This window comes from Notothenia coriiceps, unplaced genomic scaffold (genome assembly GCF_000735185.1).
Source record: "Notothenia coriiceps isolate Sejong01 unplaced genomic scaffold, NC01 NC01_scaffold00034936, whole genome shotgun sequence".
Classification (NCBI taxonomy): domain Eukaryota; kingdom Metazoa; phylum Chordata; class Actinopteri; order Perciformes; family Nototheniidae; genus Notothenia; species Notothenia coriiceps.
The window spans coordinates 14929-31466 of record NW_011367637.1 but is presented as its reverse complement, the minus strand read 5'-3'; the positions used below and the strand labels follow the sequence as shown (position 1 = coordinate 31466).

The 16538-nt window shown below is 41.0% G+C and overlaps 1 long non-coding RNA gene across 1 annotated transcript; it reads left to right on the top strand.

The window, feature by feature from the left end:
• The first annotated feature begins 2533 nt into the window (after positions 1 to 2533).
• LOC104962544 (uncharacterized) lies at positions 2534 to 11267 on the top strand. Its single transcript, XR_800217.1, has 3 exons — positions 2534 to 2769; positions 8829 to 8927; positions 11134 to 11267. It is a non-coding gene; the product is annotated as an uncharacterized lncRNA (long non-coding RNA).
• Positions 11268 to 16538: the final 5271 nt, after the last annotated feature.

Here is a 16538-nt window from a genome sequence, read left to right as displayed (position 1 = left end):
ACGGATATAACGAAGTGATGTTTCTACAGGAACCAGGGGTGGAGGAAGGCTCTCCTGTCAGACTGGAGGGCTCACACGGTGAGGTAAAGGAACTTCGGATTAAAGTATTTTTGTCTATATTCATCATGGGTCTCACCTTTTGACCATCAAATTTATGAACACATATTTCAAGGCCTCCTTTATAATTAATTAGGGATAAAAAAAACAGTTGAAATCATCTCAATGGGTAACTATAGGACAGTACCACCCAAAAATATTGTTTAAAGTTGGACCACCGATACAAAAATATGCATGAATGAAATAAATGTAACCTAGGTAAAATAAATTATGAATGAACAACAAAATATAAAATAAAGTTTGGATTTATTTGTTATTGGCTATGGTAGGTTAAGTTGGTTATCGATCATATACTTATTTGATATTAAAATGTAAACCCATCTTTTTCATATGGGCGTTTTAAGAAGTTGTACGTCTGCTGGTCAATTGTGCTCAAAGTGCACCAGCATTGAAGCATTTTACTTTAAAATGTTCAAAAAAAGTCTCCCGGGGGGGGGGGAACCCCTGGACCCCCTCCTAGAGGAATGTGACGTCCACCCCCCAATTCAAACATGTTCATACAATACTGAATACATTTGAACGTATATACCCTTGTCCAATAAGTTTTCTGTTTTTGTGTGTCCTTTTGTAGAGATTTTCATTTATTCTTTATAAATAAAATCTCGCCTAGTGGGCTGTAAATTGTCCTAGAACCCGGCCCTGGTACTAGGCCTCAAGACCTTACTTATGTGCTGGCAGACACATAGAAACAATTGGTGAGGGCGCACTTCGCACCAGTGCGAACACACTAAAATATTCCACGTGCCCCGCGCTCAATTATGCTGGGCCACCGTGCCTTAGCACCCTTCTAGACTCCATCCTGGGGGGGGAAACGCTGCCTAGTGGAAACCTCAGCATTACCTTAATTCTTTCAGTATTATCGTATTCTTCTCAGATGATTGGTTTAAATACAAGTTATTCGAGCAAGAGCTGGGATGACTAGATCATTAATTAACAAAAAAGGTAAATTGCTGTTGATAATGATGATTGGTTATAATTCGGACCATTTTTATATTAATCATTTAAGTAATGTTTTATGGGAAAATGCCCCGAAAATATTGAATGCTTATTAATGGCTTTATATCATATTAAACGTGAATATCTTTGGGTTATTGAACGGAAAAAACAATGAGAAACTGGAAGGAGATTTTTAACTAATTCAGACAAATTTACAGAATTGTTATAGAACAATGAATCATTTAATTTGTAAGATAAAACTTTATTGTAAGCAAATTAACTATATAATTTCATTTAATCTAAAATGTATCTACGAAAGAATGTCCCATTAATACATAATTGAAAAATAACATTAGTTCAGGTCCTAATTTACCAACTTATTTGTTATTTGAAAAACCAATGTCTGACCTGGTTCTGTTTTTAAAAAAAAAAACATAATCAGATTATAAATTGGTTAAATGGCGCTTGTTCCCTCCCCTACCATCAGATTTAAGGCTCTACAGTGACATAGTTATAGGCGCTCTCACACATCTATAATCTGGGCTCAGAGAGCGGCTTGGGCCGTGTTCTGTTCTCCAGGCTGAAGCAGCCACTCCACTGGGCATTACTTTGAGGCCTGCCTGTCACCTTTCTTAAAAGAAAACGTCTCTCCTGTGCCCTCTTTGTTCCCCCTGTCCCCAGCCTGCTTTTCTTTCATGTGTCTGATGCTTCTCTCCCTTCTCTCTTTCCTTCTCTTCTTCTTTGGCTCCATACCTGTCCGCAATCTTTCCTCCAATCCCTTCATCAACTTCTCTCTTAATCTCTTGCCCTAGATCCCTCCCTCCTCTATCTCCCTCGAGCATTTGTCCTTAATTCTCACATGTCTGCCTCTGAGTACGGCTCTAACCCATCCCCTCCATTACTTTAAATGTCCAACCATCCTCTGTGTGGGCTGGAAATATTATCATTCCTCCATTTTCTATCCATCATTCTTTCTGCCCTCCTCTATCCATCACCTGTCAGAAATGATTGAGCACTGACACTCCCCCCTCCAGTCTCCCTTTAAGTGGCGACTTTACTTGCGTTATGTAGGCTACAGTATGTTGTCTGGCGGCACTTCCACCCAGCCACCACCCACTCTGTTCTCTTGTTTTGTCACTGTTTAAGTGCACACCAGGCCGGTGACATTCTGCTAATTTCTGGAGGAGACATAATAAACGTCGATTTGACCCAGAGAGTAGCTAGCATGAAAAAAAGAGTCAAATTTGCTTCCCCGTATAATCCCCCATCTCTCTTTCCCTTTTTTGTGTCGTTAATCTTTTGTTCCTCCTTCCCTGTCGGGCATCCATTTTTAATCTTTTTTTCCCCATGCGCTGTTTTAGGTTCCTTTAACATTGCCGTCTGATGTGACACATCCTTTGTTGGCGGTGTCCTTGTAAAAAACTCTTTGTGAGGCAACAAAACTGATAGAGACATTATACACATTCTTTAGCCTTTTTTATGAATTTTCTCCTAATAATTTACATTCAAAGTAACTTTCACACTGTTTGTTTACTCTCCTTTTTGTTATCTGCGCTTGTCAGTCGGCTGAGTTCCCGGGAATTTCAGTTGTGCAGTGGCGGGCCCCTGATCCTTCGCTGGAGTAGCACGACTCGGGCAGCGCCCATTTGATGCGGAACCGAGGCCGGCTGCGTTAATCACGTACGGGGCGGGCCCCTCCAGAGTTACCGTGGTCAGGTGAGAGACAAAACTGGCTCAACCATACAGCTTTAAAATAACAGAGTTCTCAAATCACGCTTCTCGCGTTACATTAATCTACCACTGAAGATTTCCAACTTTCCAGAAAATTATCTTGGATTAAAACACGCAAAAATACTTCTTTTATAGCCATCTACAATTTTCTGTAGAATTCTCTGTTAGCGGCAGGCTCAAATAGACCACCCATTCTGGAATGTGATCATCTTCGCAATTTTAAATACAGTACAGAAATATTCTAACTTTCATATTCTAAAGGTCACATGTCATGGCCCATTTCCACTGATCTAATTCCATTGTTGAGGTAATACTAAATAAGAAAATACTGTGCATTTTTCCAAACCTCCACATTGTGTTTCGCATACAGCATCCTCTGTAAAGTAATGTGTATTCAGCAGTATTCACTTTGCTCGCAGCTAAACGCTCCCGCTGCAGCTCCTCCCCCCCCCCCACAAGCCGTGTTTCCCTTGTTTAGGCGATACAGCAGGCCAAACACAAGCCCAACTCCCCACCTGAAACACACACCCAAAGTCACAGCCGAAATAAAAACAATAAGTGTGGCTGATATTGAGTAACTGAAAAAGGTTTATAGGTTGAATAAACACTGTGAGAATGGGTTCCTGCAGAGAGAATTTTGCGGCGGATCCCAACTGTCTGTTATCAGCCCTGCAGCCAGGGAAGGCCAGAAAATCAGCCAGGGCGCCTGCACTGGTGTGTGTGTGGATTGGCCATTTGGACCAAAATCAACCGAGCGGGTGCTTAACCGTGCAACGGTCCTCCGCCGCGGACGTAAGCGTACAGCGGCTCCACGGATTGGCCCATTTTAGTTCCGGGTAATAGCGTGGGCTTTTTCGTAAGCACGTAGCGCCGGAAGAAAATCGAATGGATGATGACGCCATGATGACGTGTCACCAACGAGGCGTTTTGGGGAGGTAATTTTCTGTTTTAAGAGTTTTAGCTGCGCTACAGGGTGTACTTTGAGGTTTTGACTCTGGACGAACCGTTAGCATGCAGAAAAAACCTTCATAACACACAGGGAGACGGGTAATAACCGCAAACATGACATGTGGACCTTTAAGGATAGATGTGGCAGGGCGAGCCACCCCCTTCAGGATGAATCAAGAATCGCGCTTCGCAATACTAAAACAAACCACGGACTTGACTGCCCCCAGTCTTCATTTAAATGTTGTTATTGACTTTAAACAATCGTATTTGCTTCCGCTAAGAAAATAAAACTCCTTTTTCCCCACGGCGCTCCAACGGTTGGAACTCCGACAACAATTAATCTTAAGAAAACGAAGGCAGGTCTGATTAATGTTTTTCTGTGACTTGTCCATAGTCTGTTCACAGTTGCCTGTTCCACTAAACAAGTCCTTAAACAGCTACAAGAGCGCAACCACCGTGTCCTGTTAGTGTTGACCTTCTGTCTCTCTGGCTTTCCTTGATTTATCGCACGCAGTTGCTAGCGTATTTTTCCAACTGCCTTTTCGCTTTCCTCTCTCTTGATCCTCCTTAGCAATGGTCATTAGTGCTGAACAGCAGTGCCTGAATACCTGTTTATATTAAGCGCTCTGAAATGTCCAACCCATTGACGCCAATCAAGAAAAATCGAGTATTATCAACTAAGCCATGTAATATATAGCTAAAAGAAATGCACCATGGAGGGCTGCCCAGGGCTCGTCTATAATTGGGCCAAATTCATTAGGCATCCACTCCCCCAAATGTTATTAAGTTCTCTTGACCCATGCTACTCCTCATAAAATGTCTTTATGCATGAGGAAGAAAGATGGGACAGGCAGTGTTTCCCTACATTGTCCTTGGAGGGGGCCCGCTGGCTGTTTTTATTTTTATTAATTTTCTTTTTTTTTATATATAAATACGTACGCATGATACCTATATATATAATACGGACCAAAATTGCAACTAATCTAATCATCATAACTGTCAGCTTCCACATTGAAGCAATGTGGTCCGTTTTATTAAATAAACTAAATGCTTTTGTTTTAAAGTTGTGAAGTTTAGTGTTTTGACCCTAAGAACACTGATGCATTAATCAATAACAATAATCTACAGCTCCTCTCTCTGCTCCAGAGAATTACAAAAAATATATATCCCCCCCACCCCCCCCCGCGCTCAGGCAGCACTCCCCCAAAGCAATCAACCTAGGGGAAACACTGGACAGTTGTTTTTCACAATCTTACACAATCTTCTTTGCACCTAATTCTTCACATCTTACTCTCTAATTGAAATGTGAACTGATTTGTTAATTTACATTAAAACTGACATGCCTCTTGTAATATGAAACATTAATTGCGTAAGGGTCCTTGCTGCTGATTGGCTTGTCAGCCTGTGGGAACACCTGCCCAACAACTTCCCTTATCGTCTCCTTCCAAAATTCATAAGAATGAAACAGATATCCAGAGTATGGAAGACAACTAGAGAATGCAATTCCTGAAGAAATTGCTACTGGGAATGCTTTATGCTGAAAAGCTGACGCTGAATTGCTATGCTGAAATGTAATGTGTAAGAAGAAAGTGAAGAATTTAGATTGAAATGATACATTAACACTGGGGGCTTGAATGTGTGATGAGAGAAGAAAAGAAAGTAAAAAGGCTTGGAAAAGCAGCAGAATATTTGAACTGCAAACTTTTGAACTAACTTGATCGCGAATGATCTGTCGCCATGCCAACGGCATTTGATGACATCCCATAATACGCTTAGATGAGTTGATGGCTGCATCGTTACCAAACCTGTGAAGTTTTGATCACCCTCTCACTCTTCTACCACCCTCTCTCTCTTCTCTTGATCGCCCTCTCTCTCTTCTCTTGATCACCCTCTCAATCTTCTATCGCCCTCTCTCTCTTCTGTTGATCGCCCTCTCTCTCTCTTCTCTTGATCACCCTCTCACTCTTCTATCACCCTCTCTCTCTTCTCTTGATCGCCCTGACATCATCGTGTTCCATGACACAGGTGTTTATATTTGAGCTAACGAGGTGTCCAGAGATCAAATGTTTCCATTGTTCTGAATGAGAGATAAACCTGTTACATGTGAACGTTTTGTTGAAGAACCGTAACGGATATCGATGAAATTTCAAAGCGTGAAATCGCCGATCCGATCACGTGGGCGGGGCCTAAATGGAAGATTTAAACACCACTTTAAATCTTCCATTTAAAGTGATGTTTAAAACTCAGTTAATTGGCTCATTCACTTGAGCTTCCACAAACAACAATCAACTTAATTATTACATTCAAATGATGTACATTATTCAAGTTTACATTCACTTTGAATAATAACACGGGAGAAATTAGTAGAAGCGCTCTCTTTTCCTCTCTCCCTCTCTCTCTCCCTCTCTCTCTCCCCCTCTCTGCTTCTCCTGACAGTATCACATGCAGCTCACTGATCCAGTAACTAATGAGTGACCCGACAGTGAAGAATAAATATATTTATAACTAGTTTAGCTTGTTCCAGTGGTAGATAAAATAGCTAAGTGTGTTAGATCTAACTCTTGTGTGTTTCGCTCCGCTCACCGGTCCGGAGGGCAGAGCTGCAGGATTTCTGCTACACACAGACACGCATACGTTGCATACCGCTATTTTACTGTCTTTTTCGGACACCTTAAAATAATGCCAGACTGGTGAAGCCATTTTGGCGAGCTTGTTTTGCTGCGCACAGAGAAAAGTGTCATGTATTTTACGTCATGCGATCGGCTCTCGCAATCGGCTCTCGTAATCGGCTCTCGCAATCGGCATGTTAAGAGAGCACCGATCGATCGGTAGAGAGCGAGTATCGGCCGATCTCGATCGGTGACCGATCGTTCGGAGCATCCCTAATCTGAAGTGTGCTTTTTGTGTACTTTCGGGTCAATACTGTGGCCTTTTTGGCAGATTAACTAAAGGTGTGATGCTGTGAGGAAATATCAGCCTGAAATTACAATGGGCTTTAATGGAGAAATGTGGAAAGTTTTTGTCACTTCATGGCATTTTGTTTAATTACTTTTGCTTGATTATTTGTCATTTTTCAAGCTACAAGATGTTTTCCTACGTTTGTCATGAATAATTATGTGTCAGGAATGTAGGGTTTGGGAATTATGGCAGTTTAAAAAAATATATATGAAGGCAAATTTCAAGATTTCCTACACTCTAGCTGTGACATCAGGCACTCTAGTTAATGTTAAAATCTGAAGAAAGCCTCTTTATCAAGGTCTGAACAATGAAAGAATTTTGTGCGCAGAAGAACAGATAGACAACTATCTGTTAGCTGTTAACTGTTAACAGCTGTTAACAGCATTCCAACTAAATAAGAAAGAGGAAGTAAAAAATGAAACATGTACTGTACATTTGTGACATAAAACGTCTCTCTTCTTCCTGTGTATTTCTGTAGATAAGTTCCCACACAGACAGGAGCGTTGCTTTAAGAGTCTGTGCACATGCAATATGTCGGAGAGAGCACACAGCCCCAAAGAGTGGGAACTTACATTTCGACTGTTCATCTTTCTCTTCAATTGCCATTTCAACCTTACTTGATGCTTACACTTTCAGGTCTCCTATGTTTACCTTCAAACTGTTATCAAGAAATGTTGTCCTGATGCTTACAGTGTTTACACTTTAGCCAAAACTTCACCTATCATCTTCTTCAGTTTATACACTTAAACCCCAGCACTTTGCCTCATACTGCAGCTCCTTTCACTGCTTCCCCTTAACCTTCCTGCACCAAAACCTATTTCAGTACTGCCATTGTTTTCAGAATTTGAAACAGACTTCAGCTACAACTTGAACTGTTTCAGTAATTTACATAATTTAAACGTTTTAACTGCATAGTTTCATTAGGCACACGTAAATTCATCCTTATCTCGCATGCCCCCTTATCTGCTTTACCATCTGATTCAAATGCATCTACTATACCCCAACCTTTTAAAGGACATTGCACCCATTTATGGTAAGACTTGATGCTTTATGCTTGTCTATATGTAAACGCTAGCGATTCCTCTCTTTGCAATTGCCCTACTGGCCAATCCAAATACACATCTTGATTATTAGATGAATGAGATCTGAATTTGTGCTTGCGGACCTGCGTGTAGGTGCTTCTCCTCGTGGCTGCCCATACCGTCCCTTTTTTAATTTAGCATTATTTAATGTGGCATTATTTCAGAGATTTCCCATTTCACTCTGTATGATTGCGGCTGTCACAGCCTCGGTGCGCTCACACTCCAACACACGGGAGGAGATTGTGCGAGTGTGTGTTGAATCTTGATCAGACGACTTGCCGTGACTTCTGCGTGACCAGGGATGTTTGAAAATGATGATTTACTATTCTATTACAGGCAGATAAATGGTGTTAGCTGCTTTTGAAGCCACCAGGGTGTGTGTATGTATGTGTGTGTGGGGAGGTAATTAAAATGTGAGATATTTGCTCTGGATTTACTCTGAAAATGCTGGCTTGTTTTTAGAGATTCATTTTCAGAATGGATCTTCTATCACCCCTCTTCATGTGACTGCATTTCAATATTTTCACATAAACACTTTGAATTACAATTTCAGCATCATGGCAGAGCCTCAACAGCCATATTTCTTACTCTCTCTTTTCGAGCCCCATGCCAATATTTCTGTACGTGTGCTCACAAACACACAAACGCTTTACTGCGGCATAAACAGCTAAACGTCTTAAATATGCGTTTGCTTTCCCTGTTTCTTTTCTCCACCCACTTTCTCCTTCTCTCCGCACAGTTTATATTGCAGGGAAACTTTTCCCCAATGAGATATGTCCACATAAATTACATGACATCTCCTCTAATACAAATCTAATTTAGATTGCGCACTTAAATTAGATTATATATTTTGCAATGTCTCATTTGAAATTGCATCCGGGATTTGAAATTGCTCTGTCATCTTGGCTAAAACTGCTTTGTCGCAGCATTTACACTTTGCACATGGGTGTTCATGTTCTGATTGTTTATGTGCCAGAGTTAAATTATTGTCGACTTGTCATGTGACTATCCTCTCTCTCCCTCCGTCCCTTTCTTATTTTTATTTTTCTCTTTCAGTGTGGGAACCAATCAGAACTTCCAAGAGAACCACAGCTTCAGTTTCTCCTCTCACTACTCCCACGGAATCACCTCGGCTATTTACCACCCTGGACACCGGTATGTTTGTTGCCAACAATCCTTCACCCTCAGTCCTTGTAGCATTTTTATTTTTTTTAAAGGGGCCCTATTATGCTTTTTGGGTTTTCCCTTTCTTGGATGTGTTTTTTATAAGCTTTTATAAAACACATCCAAGCCTGTAACGCCTCGACTGGATTCCTTTGTTTACTTTTGCAACATGGGGACATTGCTATGTATCACTTGCGCTTCTATTGGCTAGCGCTCCAATACATTGTACGTGATAGGCTAAGGGGCAGGACATCCCTAAGCGGTTGATCAATCACAACAGAGCCAGCCAGCTAACCAATCAGAGCAGACATGGCTCAAACAAAGGGTAAAAAGAGGTGCTGCAGCTTGTGAAAAAAAATAAAACACTTTTTGAACATTAAAGCATTTAAACATGTCACAGTTGAGGCACAAAATGCTAATATTACATCTGAAAATGAGCCCCTTTTGCATTTTTGTCTATATTTCCCTTTTGAATCCATCAATGACAGCGTAATGAATGCCTGTAGCCTTAACTCGACACCATTAGTGAATTTATTTTCTCTTGTGGCCTCCTCATTTGGAGCCCACTTCTATTACAACAGTGTTTCATCAAGAGTGTTGTTCATACATTTACATTCAAGCATCTAGATTTGGGAGGGATGAAACCCTCTTTTAATGGTCACACATGCAGAGCACACAGCACACACAGTGAAATTTGGCCTCTGCATTTAACCCATCGTAGCACCAGGAGTCTAGTATTGGGAGCAGTGGGCAGCTATTGTACAGCGCCCGGTTGTCTGCAGACATCCTTATAAATCCTTTGAATCAACACTCATCCCTTAAACCCGTTGCAGATGATGATAAATCGTAAATATGTAGTATATTGATCGCCGTGCTACAACTTAGCGGGATTTTACTGCATTGCAGTTAACTTTTTACTGAAGCTTTATTTTTTCTATAAAAAAAGTTGCTTGTGCAGTTAAAACTAACAGCAACACATAATGAAATATGTACTCTGAATATCAGTTTGTAACATCGGAAAAGGAAGTAGAAATACAAGGATCTTATGCAGACATTATTGCCCAAGCATAAGATGTTACATTATGGAATAGTGCCAATTGGCTTACTCGGGAATAAATGAGCCAATCACTTTAATGCAATACCTGCAGGAATCAACTATAGCCATCTAAAATGCCCTTGGCCCTCCAATCCACGTAGCATTCAAAGTTTCGGGTTAATTATGTCTGGCTCACACCCGCGACCTCACTGTTTTCACAACGCTCTCCCGGTCTGCGCTAACCAGATTTAGTTTGGCCGGTGAAGCTTGGTTTGGCAGCTTAATGGATTTTGGCAGCTACTGTCAAGTGTTTGCCAGCTGATAGATGAGATGAAACTTTAATGATCCCTGCGTAAAAACTGGGTCAGCAACAGAGAGAATAGGATAGAAGTAAGGGAAAAGGCGAGGTGAGAAGCTGAAAAATAATATGAAAAAATGATTTCCACAGCTGAATACTGAATAATAATAAATATATAACTTATTAAAGCTCGAGCAGTAGCTATACAACAGTGACAGTTTTAAATTCCGTGATGCACAGATGGCATTATAAATACTCATAAATGTTTCCAGATGTGCATTTAAACACTGATCTTTTCATTATCAGAGGTTATGTGTCTGCAGATGTGCCAATGGATTTGACAAGTGATTGAACATCTGTTTAAGGAACACCTTAGTATACATACAAAGTGGCTTGTATCATGAGCTACTATCTTAACATAAAAATGAGTCTGCTATCAGTTGATAAACTCATGCTCAGCTTTTGTTTCTTACGAAACATTTACCTTCTCTGCACCAGGGGGCAGTGTTGAGCTGGAAAGCACTGTTTTCCCCCTGAGTTCCTGACCACCATAGCATTTTTAACTGCAAACACAGACTCACAGATCACTGTGGTCATTGCGGTATTGTTCCTGCCATAAAAACATTGATTCCAACCATCCTTTTACTTCTCATGAATAACTTTTTAATCCACAGTTTAGCTAAATGGCTACAGTAGTGGGGGAAACTCTACAGATATACCTGGCTTAAACCCAGGCTGAAGGATGACCTCACAGTGACCAAATTAATTAGCTGTCCTTGTTATGCAAAGATAATTAATCCGTCAGGGGCACAATCTTGGAGGTGATAGCAATGAGTGTGTGTGTGTATTTGTGTGTTGGTCAGATTGCTGCTGGTGGGAGGCTGTGAGTCGGGGGATGATTGCACGTCCAAGGCCTCCTGCTATGGGATAACAGCCTGGAGGACTCTGTCTGGCTCGCCACACTACAAGCAGGTCACTAGCTACGAGGACGATGTCAGTGCGGTGAGGACACCACACACACACACACACACTTTGTGAACAGAACACAACTTTCAATGTCAGTGAAGGAACTATTAGAGTCAGAGCCNATAGTTGCATTTAAGCATTTTAACCGTGTCAGTGTACGTGTGTGGGTGTCGAAGGCATTATCAGTGGTATAATGGCAATAGGTGGAATTAGGGCGACACATTTATGTGTCGCCCTAATTCCACCTATTGCCATTATACCACTGATAATGCCTTCGACACCCACACACGTACACTGACACGGTTAAAATGCTTAAATGCAACTATCGCACTAAGACGTAGAGAAAGGATATGTATACAGCAAGTGCAAATTCTTCCTAAATTCATCCCCCTGATACCACCTATTGCTGTTCTATCACTGATAATGCCTTCGACACCCACACATGTACACTGACACGGTTAAAATGCTTAAATTGAGCTTCCTTACCAAGATGTTGAGAAAGTATATGCAACAAGTGCAAAAGGTTGAATCAAACCAAGTCCAAATTCATCCTAAATTCGTCACCCTGATTCCACCTTTTGCCATTTTACTACTCCTAATGCCTTCGACACCCACACATGCACTAACTTTAATATTTATCGAGAACTGGTTGAAATGCTTAAATGCAACTATCGTACCAATATGTGGAGAAAGTATATGTAACAGTAGCAAGTGCAAAAGGTTGAATCAAACCAAGTTCAAATTCTTCCTAAATTCTTCACCCTTACCACCTTTTGCCATCTTACCACTGATAATGCCTTCGACACCTACGCAGGTGCACTGACTGTAATACTTCTCCAGAACCAGTTAAATGCTAAAGTTGCAGCTTCCTAACCAAGACCTAGAGAAAAGTTCATGTTACAGTACAGCAAGGGCATAGGATTTAATCAAAATGTTTGCCCACAGCAGTCAGATTGGAGAGTAAAGGTTATAAAAACTGTCAGGATTCTCATAACGGTGACATTGACCTCATCTTCCTGACGCCATGGTGGGAAATCAGATTGGACAATGGAGCGAGAGTAGAGCCGACTACTCTCTGTTAATAATTCATCTATCGCTCCCAGGTGGGACTTAATCCGAGACACTGAAAGGTGTCTTTGGACCTGAATAGGTTTCATTCTCATCTGAATTAATTCTCCTTGAGCATTGTCCTGTTGTACGGTTCTTGAGAGGGACTCAGGGGATGAGGACTTTTTAAAATGCTTCAGGAATTCAATGTGCTTCAACATTGAGCTGATGATAGTATTGTATCCTGCGTTGCCATTGAGCTGCGTGTTACCAGATGACTTAATAGACACGGCTTTAACTCAATCGACCTCTCCTGGCTGTCAGGTAGACGGCCATTGACAAGCTTAACAATGCACTGCTGCAACACTGATTAATTTTTGTAATCAGTTTGTCTTTTCAAATGTCTCGGAAAGCTCTTGAGGAAAGAAAATAATAACAATGCCGAAAGCAAAAGCAATTATAAGAGATTGAAGCAATTAACGGTTGTTTTTTGCTAGCTGTGTATTTGTATAGGGTTAGGGTTAGTCTGTCTACCCCAACGGTCCAGTTTTCAAATTTGACCACCCATCTACAGCCTCACTCTCCAAATAAAGTAAACACATTTTTTTTTGTTTAATAGAAGTGCTATAGTCCTGTCTTCAAGTATTTGTTAAAATCCCAGAAGCTGCGTTTTTTAGACATAGTTGTTAACCCTGATTACAGCGAGTTAGAATAATGTACCCGAGCAGATTTCAAAGCATTTATGACCTGCTAGAGATCAGGTCGAGAGTGAATAGAAGGGATTTTGAAATGCAGGATCTGTACACCGGTGGCCAAGGTGTCATCGTTAAATTGGGATGACTTTGGAGAAGCAACAATAGTTGTTTTTATTGAGCTTGAGAACTTTTTGGGGACATCCAGCACTTTATTTCAACATCATAGTAACCTATTGTTCCATGGTTTTTGTTCAGACATACATTCCTCATCATATTGATACTGAATATTGAATTAGTGATATATATATCCCAGTGGCTGCATATATAGACACAAGGATGGAGCCTTGGGGAAAGAATGACCACTAGGAAAAAAAAGATATAGATAAATAAGATTTAAACTAGGGTGCGTTCACACCTACCTTGTATAGTCCGGTTGAATCGAACCCTGGTGCGTTTAGCCGCTTGGTGCGGTTCGTTTGGGTCGCTGTGAACACAGTCCGAGACCTCTGAAGTGAACTAAACAACCGGACTCTGGTCCGCTAAAAGAGGTGGTCTCGGAGCGCTTGCTTGCGAACTCTGGAGCGGTTCATTGCTGGTGTGAACGCAGTCCGCACCAAAACATAGGAAGCGCAGTATTTACGTGTCACAAGAACGCGGATGATCTTTAGCGAAAGAGTCTTTCAAGACATCCGCGGTTGTTTAGTTAAAGAGTGAAGCAGAATGAAGTGTTGAACAGTGTCGTAACTCGTAACAGTAAAAATGCTCCGTCAACTATAAAAGTCAGAGCCACCTGTTGTCTGTGAAACGCCTCTCCTGACTGCAGAACGTCTCATTATATGTGTTATAATGTTTTTTAACGGACGTTGTCTGATTATATAATCATATGCGCGGGCCGCTAGTGTCTGTTGATCTCCAGATTAACAGCAGCATGAGAACAACCTGCCGAAAGTGCCGATGCTCCATGGCGGAGGCTCCGGTAGAAATTGTCGGGATTTGCGTTTTTACCCCCTTAATGTCTGACCAATGGTTGAACAGCATTTCCGTGCACATGACTTGTGTTTAAAGTTTATAGTCCGTTTGAGTTTTGCCCAACGCAAACCGAACCTTCTGAAAAATGAAACAACGTAACAAACTGTCGTCTGGTGCGCAGCTGAAAACGGACTATTAGGACATCTTCCAAGTTTTTAATGCAAAGTTCCCATTTACCTTTGTCTTTGATATGAAACTATATATTTTTGGAAGTCATCTTCGGATCCGGGAACCTGTGTCCATTTTAATCTATAATCAGCGTTTTGAGCACCAGGAAAAGCGCTTTATAAATGTAATGTATTATTATTATTATAATCTGACAATTTAGGCAAAAATCTTGTTATCCAAAGGAACATATACTTTAATATTTAGACATTATATGGGGTTAAGTATCTTTGGGTGTGGGATCGATCTCGTGACTCTGTGATTTTCACATCAGGGCACACCCAAGCTACAGCTGCTATTATTGATCAGACTACTAAAGAGTAATGGTTTGTTGCAGCCAAAGACTTTCTTATTTGTCGAGTCAATGGTCCCTCAAAAATGTGACAATGACATCAAACAGAAAGAAGAAAACATTCACTTTTGGAAGTCTTGAATTCATCGAAAGCCAAAATTGGTGAAAGACTCAACTTTAATTAAATACTTAATGGAAGATGGCCCTTTTAAAACATGTTATGGTTTCTTGCTCGGATCATAAGTCTGGCTCATAGTCATTCCCAGCGTCTTCAATATGACTCAGTCACCAGGATTTGTGTGCTGATTCAATATTGTGAGAGCATAGTGCTTGTGTCGCCGTCATTTATCAGACACAAAGAGCCGGATGAGAAGCAATTCCCTTCCTTCGCCACCTGATGTTGTCTCTCAGGATCCGCAATTTTGGCAGATAAGTGTCCTTATCCGGTGACAGGGTCCCTCCTTGAGGTTAACAATCCCTCTTATTCTGTTGTGCCATCCAGAAGCCATAATATCTCCCCGGACACAAACACAGAGAAGATGAAGCAAGCCTTCTCCATGACCATTCATCTCCTCTTCCTCTGATCTTCTTTAGCGCAGGACGAGCTGAATAACAATTCTCTTTGACAACCGTTTCCAACAATTTCCCCCTCTTTTACTTCTGACACCAATATGTTTGAATATCCATATTGTGGATTTAAGTTTATGGGCCATTCAATTTATTTATTCAAAGGGAGAGGAGAATAAAGTCAGTTTCTTACGCTTTTGTTATCCCAAATTGTCACTATGCCTCTCGGAAACCTTTATAGATTAGCTTTTTATTAGCAACCCCCCACTTTAAATGTTCTTTTATCGACTCAGTTGTCTTGTGTCTTCTCTGTCAGAGAGAAACCATTATTAATTTGATTTGTATTATCATACATTTTACCTCCTTGTGTCTATTAACCTGATAAAATGTTATATTTTGCCTTTTTAAAGTTCTTAACACAGCGGTTCCCAACCTCTTGGCCGCGGCCCCCTAGTGGTCCGTGGAGGCATTGCAAGTGGGCCGCCAAATAATTTACAATTAAAAAAAGTGGTGTTTGGGGTGGTCAACCCAAAACTATGAGTATTAATTAATTTTTACAAGTATATTTACGTAACGGTAACGGTCTCTGTCGGATAATAATTTCCGCATTTTTTCACCCCTACAAGCTGAAGTCTGTGTTCGCCGGCGGTCACTCGATATTTACTTTAAAAGGGTTTGAGGATGGACGGATGGTTTTAGATCGGAGTTGGGTCGTTTGAGTCACGAGCGGACCGCGGGGAGGATTAACTGCTACACCCAAAAATTTCGAGGACGCGGTTAAGTGACCCCCTCGGTTTGTGACCGGCAAGTATTAAAATGCTTCGTAGTCTAAAATTATTATTACGGGTTAAGTAATCATGTTCTGGGTTCGTTAGAGAAAGTAGTCGGACTTATCTCGCTTACGGTGACCCCGAACTTCGGTCCAGCCCACCACACTCCTCCGCCCACCCCCCCCCCCCCCATTTGTCGTTCACGTGAAAAAAATACCGCATTACACCGACGTACGGCCACGGACAAGTCGCTTAATGACCTAGTCTTTACTTCATATTTATTATTCCGAACATAAATACTATCGTGAAAAGAATGTGTGTAACCGTAGAGTTTCACGAAATGTTTTACTGTGTATGTGTTCTAATTTTTTGTTTGTTCTTTAAGGGGAGTCTAATAAACAATTTTGTCGCCAAGGGTTGAAAAAAGTAGAGTACTGGTGAATTCTTAGATTTTTTACAAGCGTCGGGTGTAAGTTGGTATTTGTTATCTCCGATGTTTATTTCAAGAGTCGTCATGAAGAAATAAAATTAATCTGTTCCTCGACCGATAGTCATGTGTTTTAACTGTAAACGATAGTCGATTATACGTTACATTACATTACATAATGTACCAAATCAACTTATGAGCTAAGACTAACCAGGTAAAGTCCTTGTTAGCACTGTGCAAAAATTAGGTCATCTTGTCTGTCGACAGTTCCTAACATTACAACGATTTCTCCTAGTTCTTTCATTTTAGT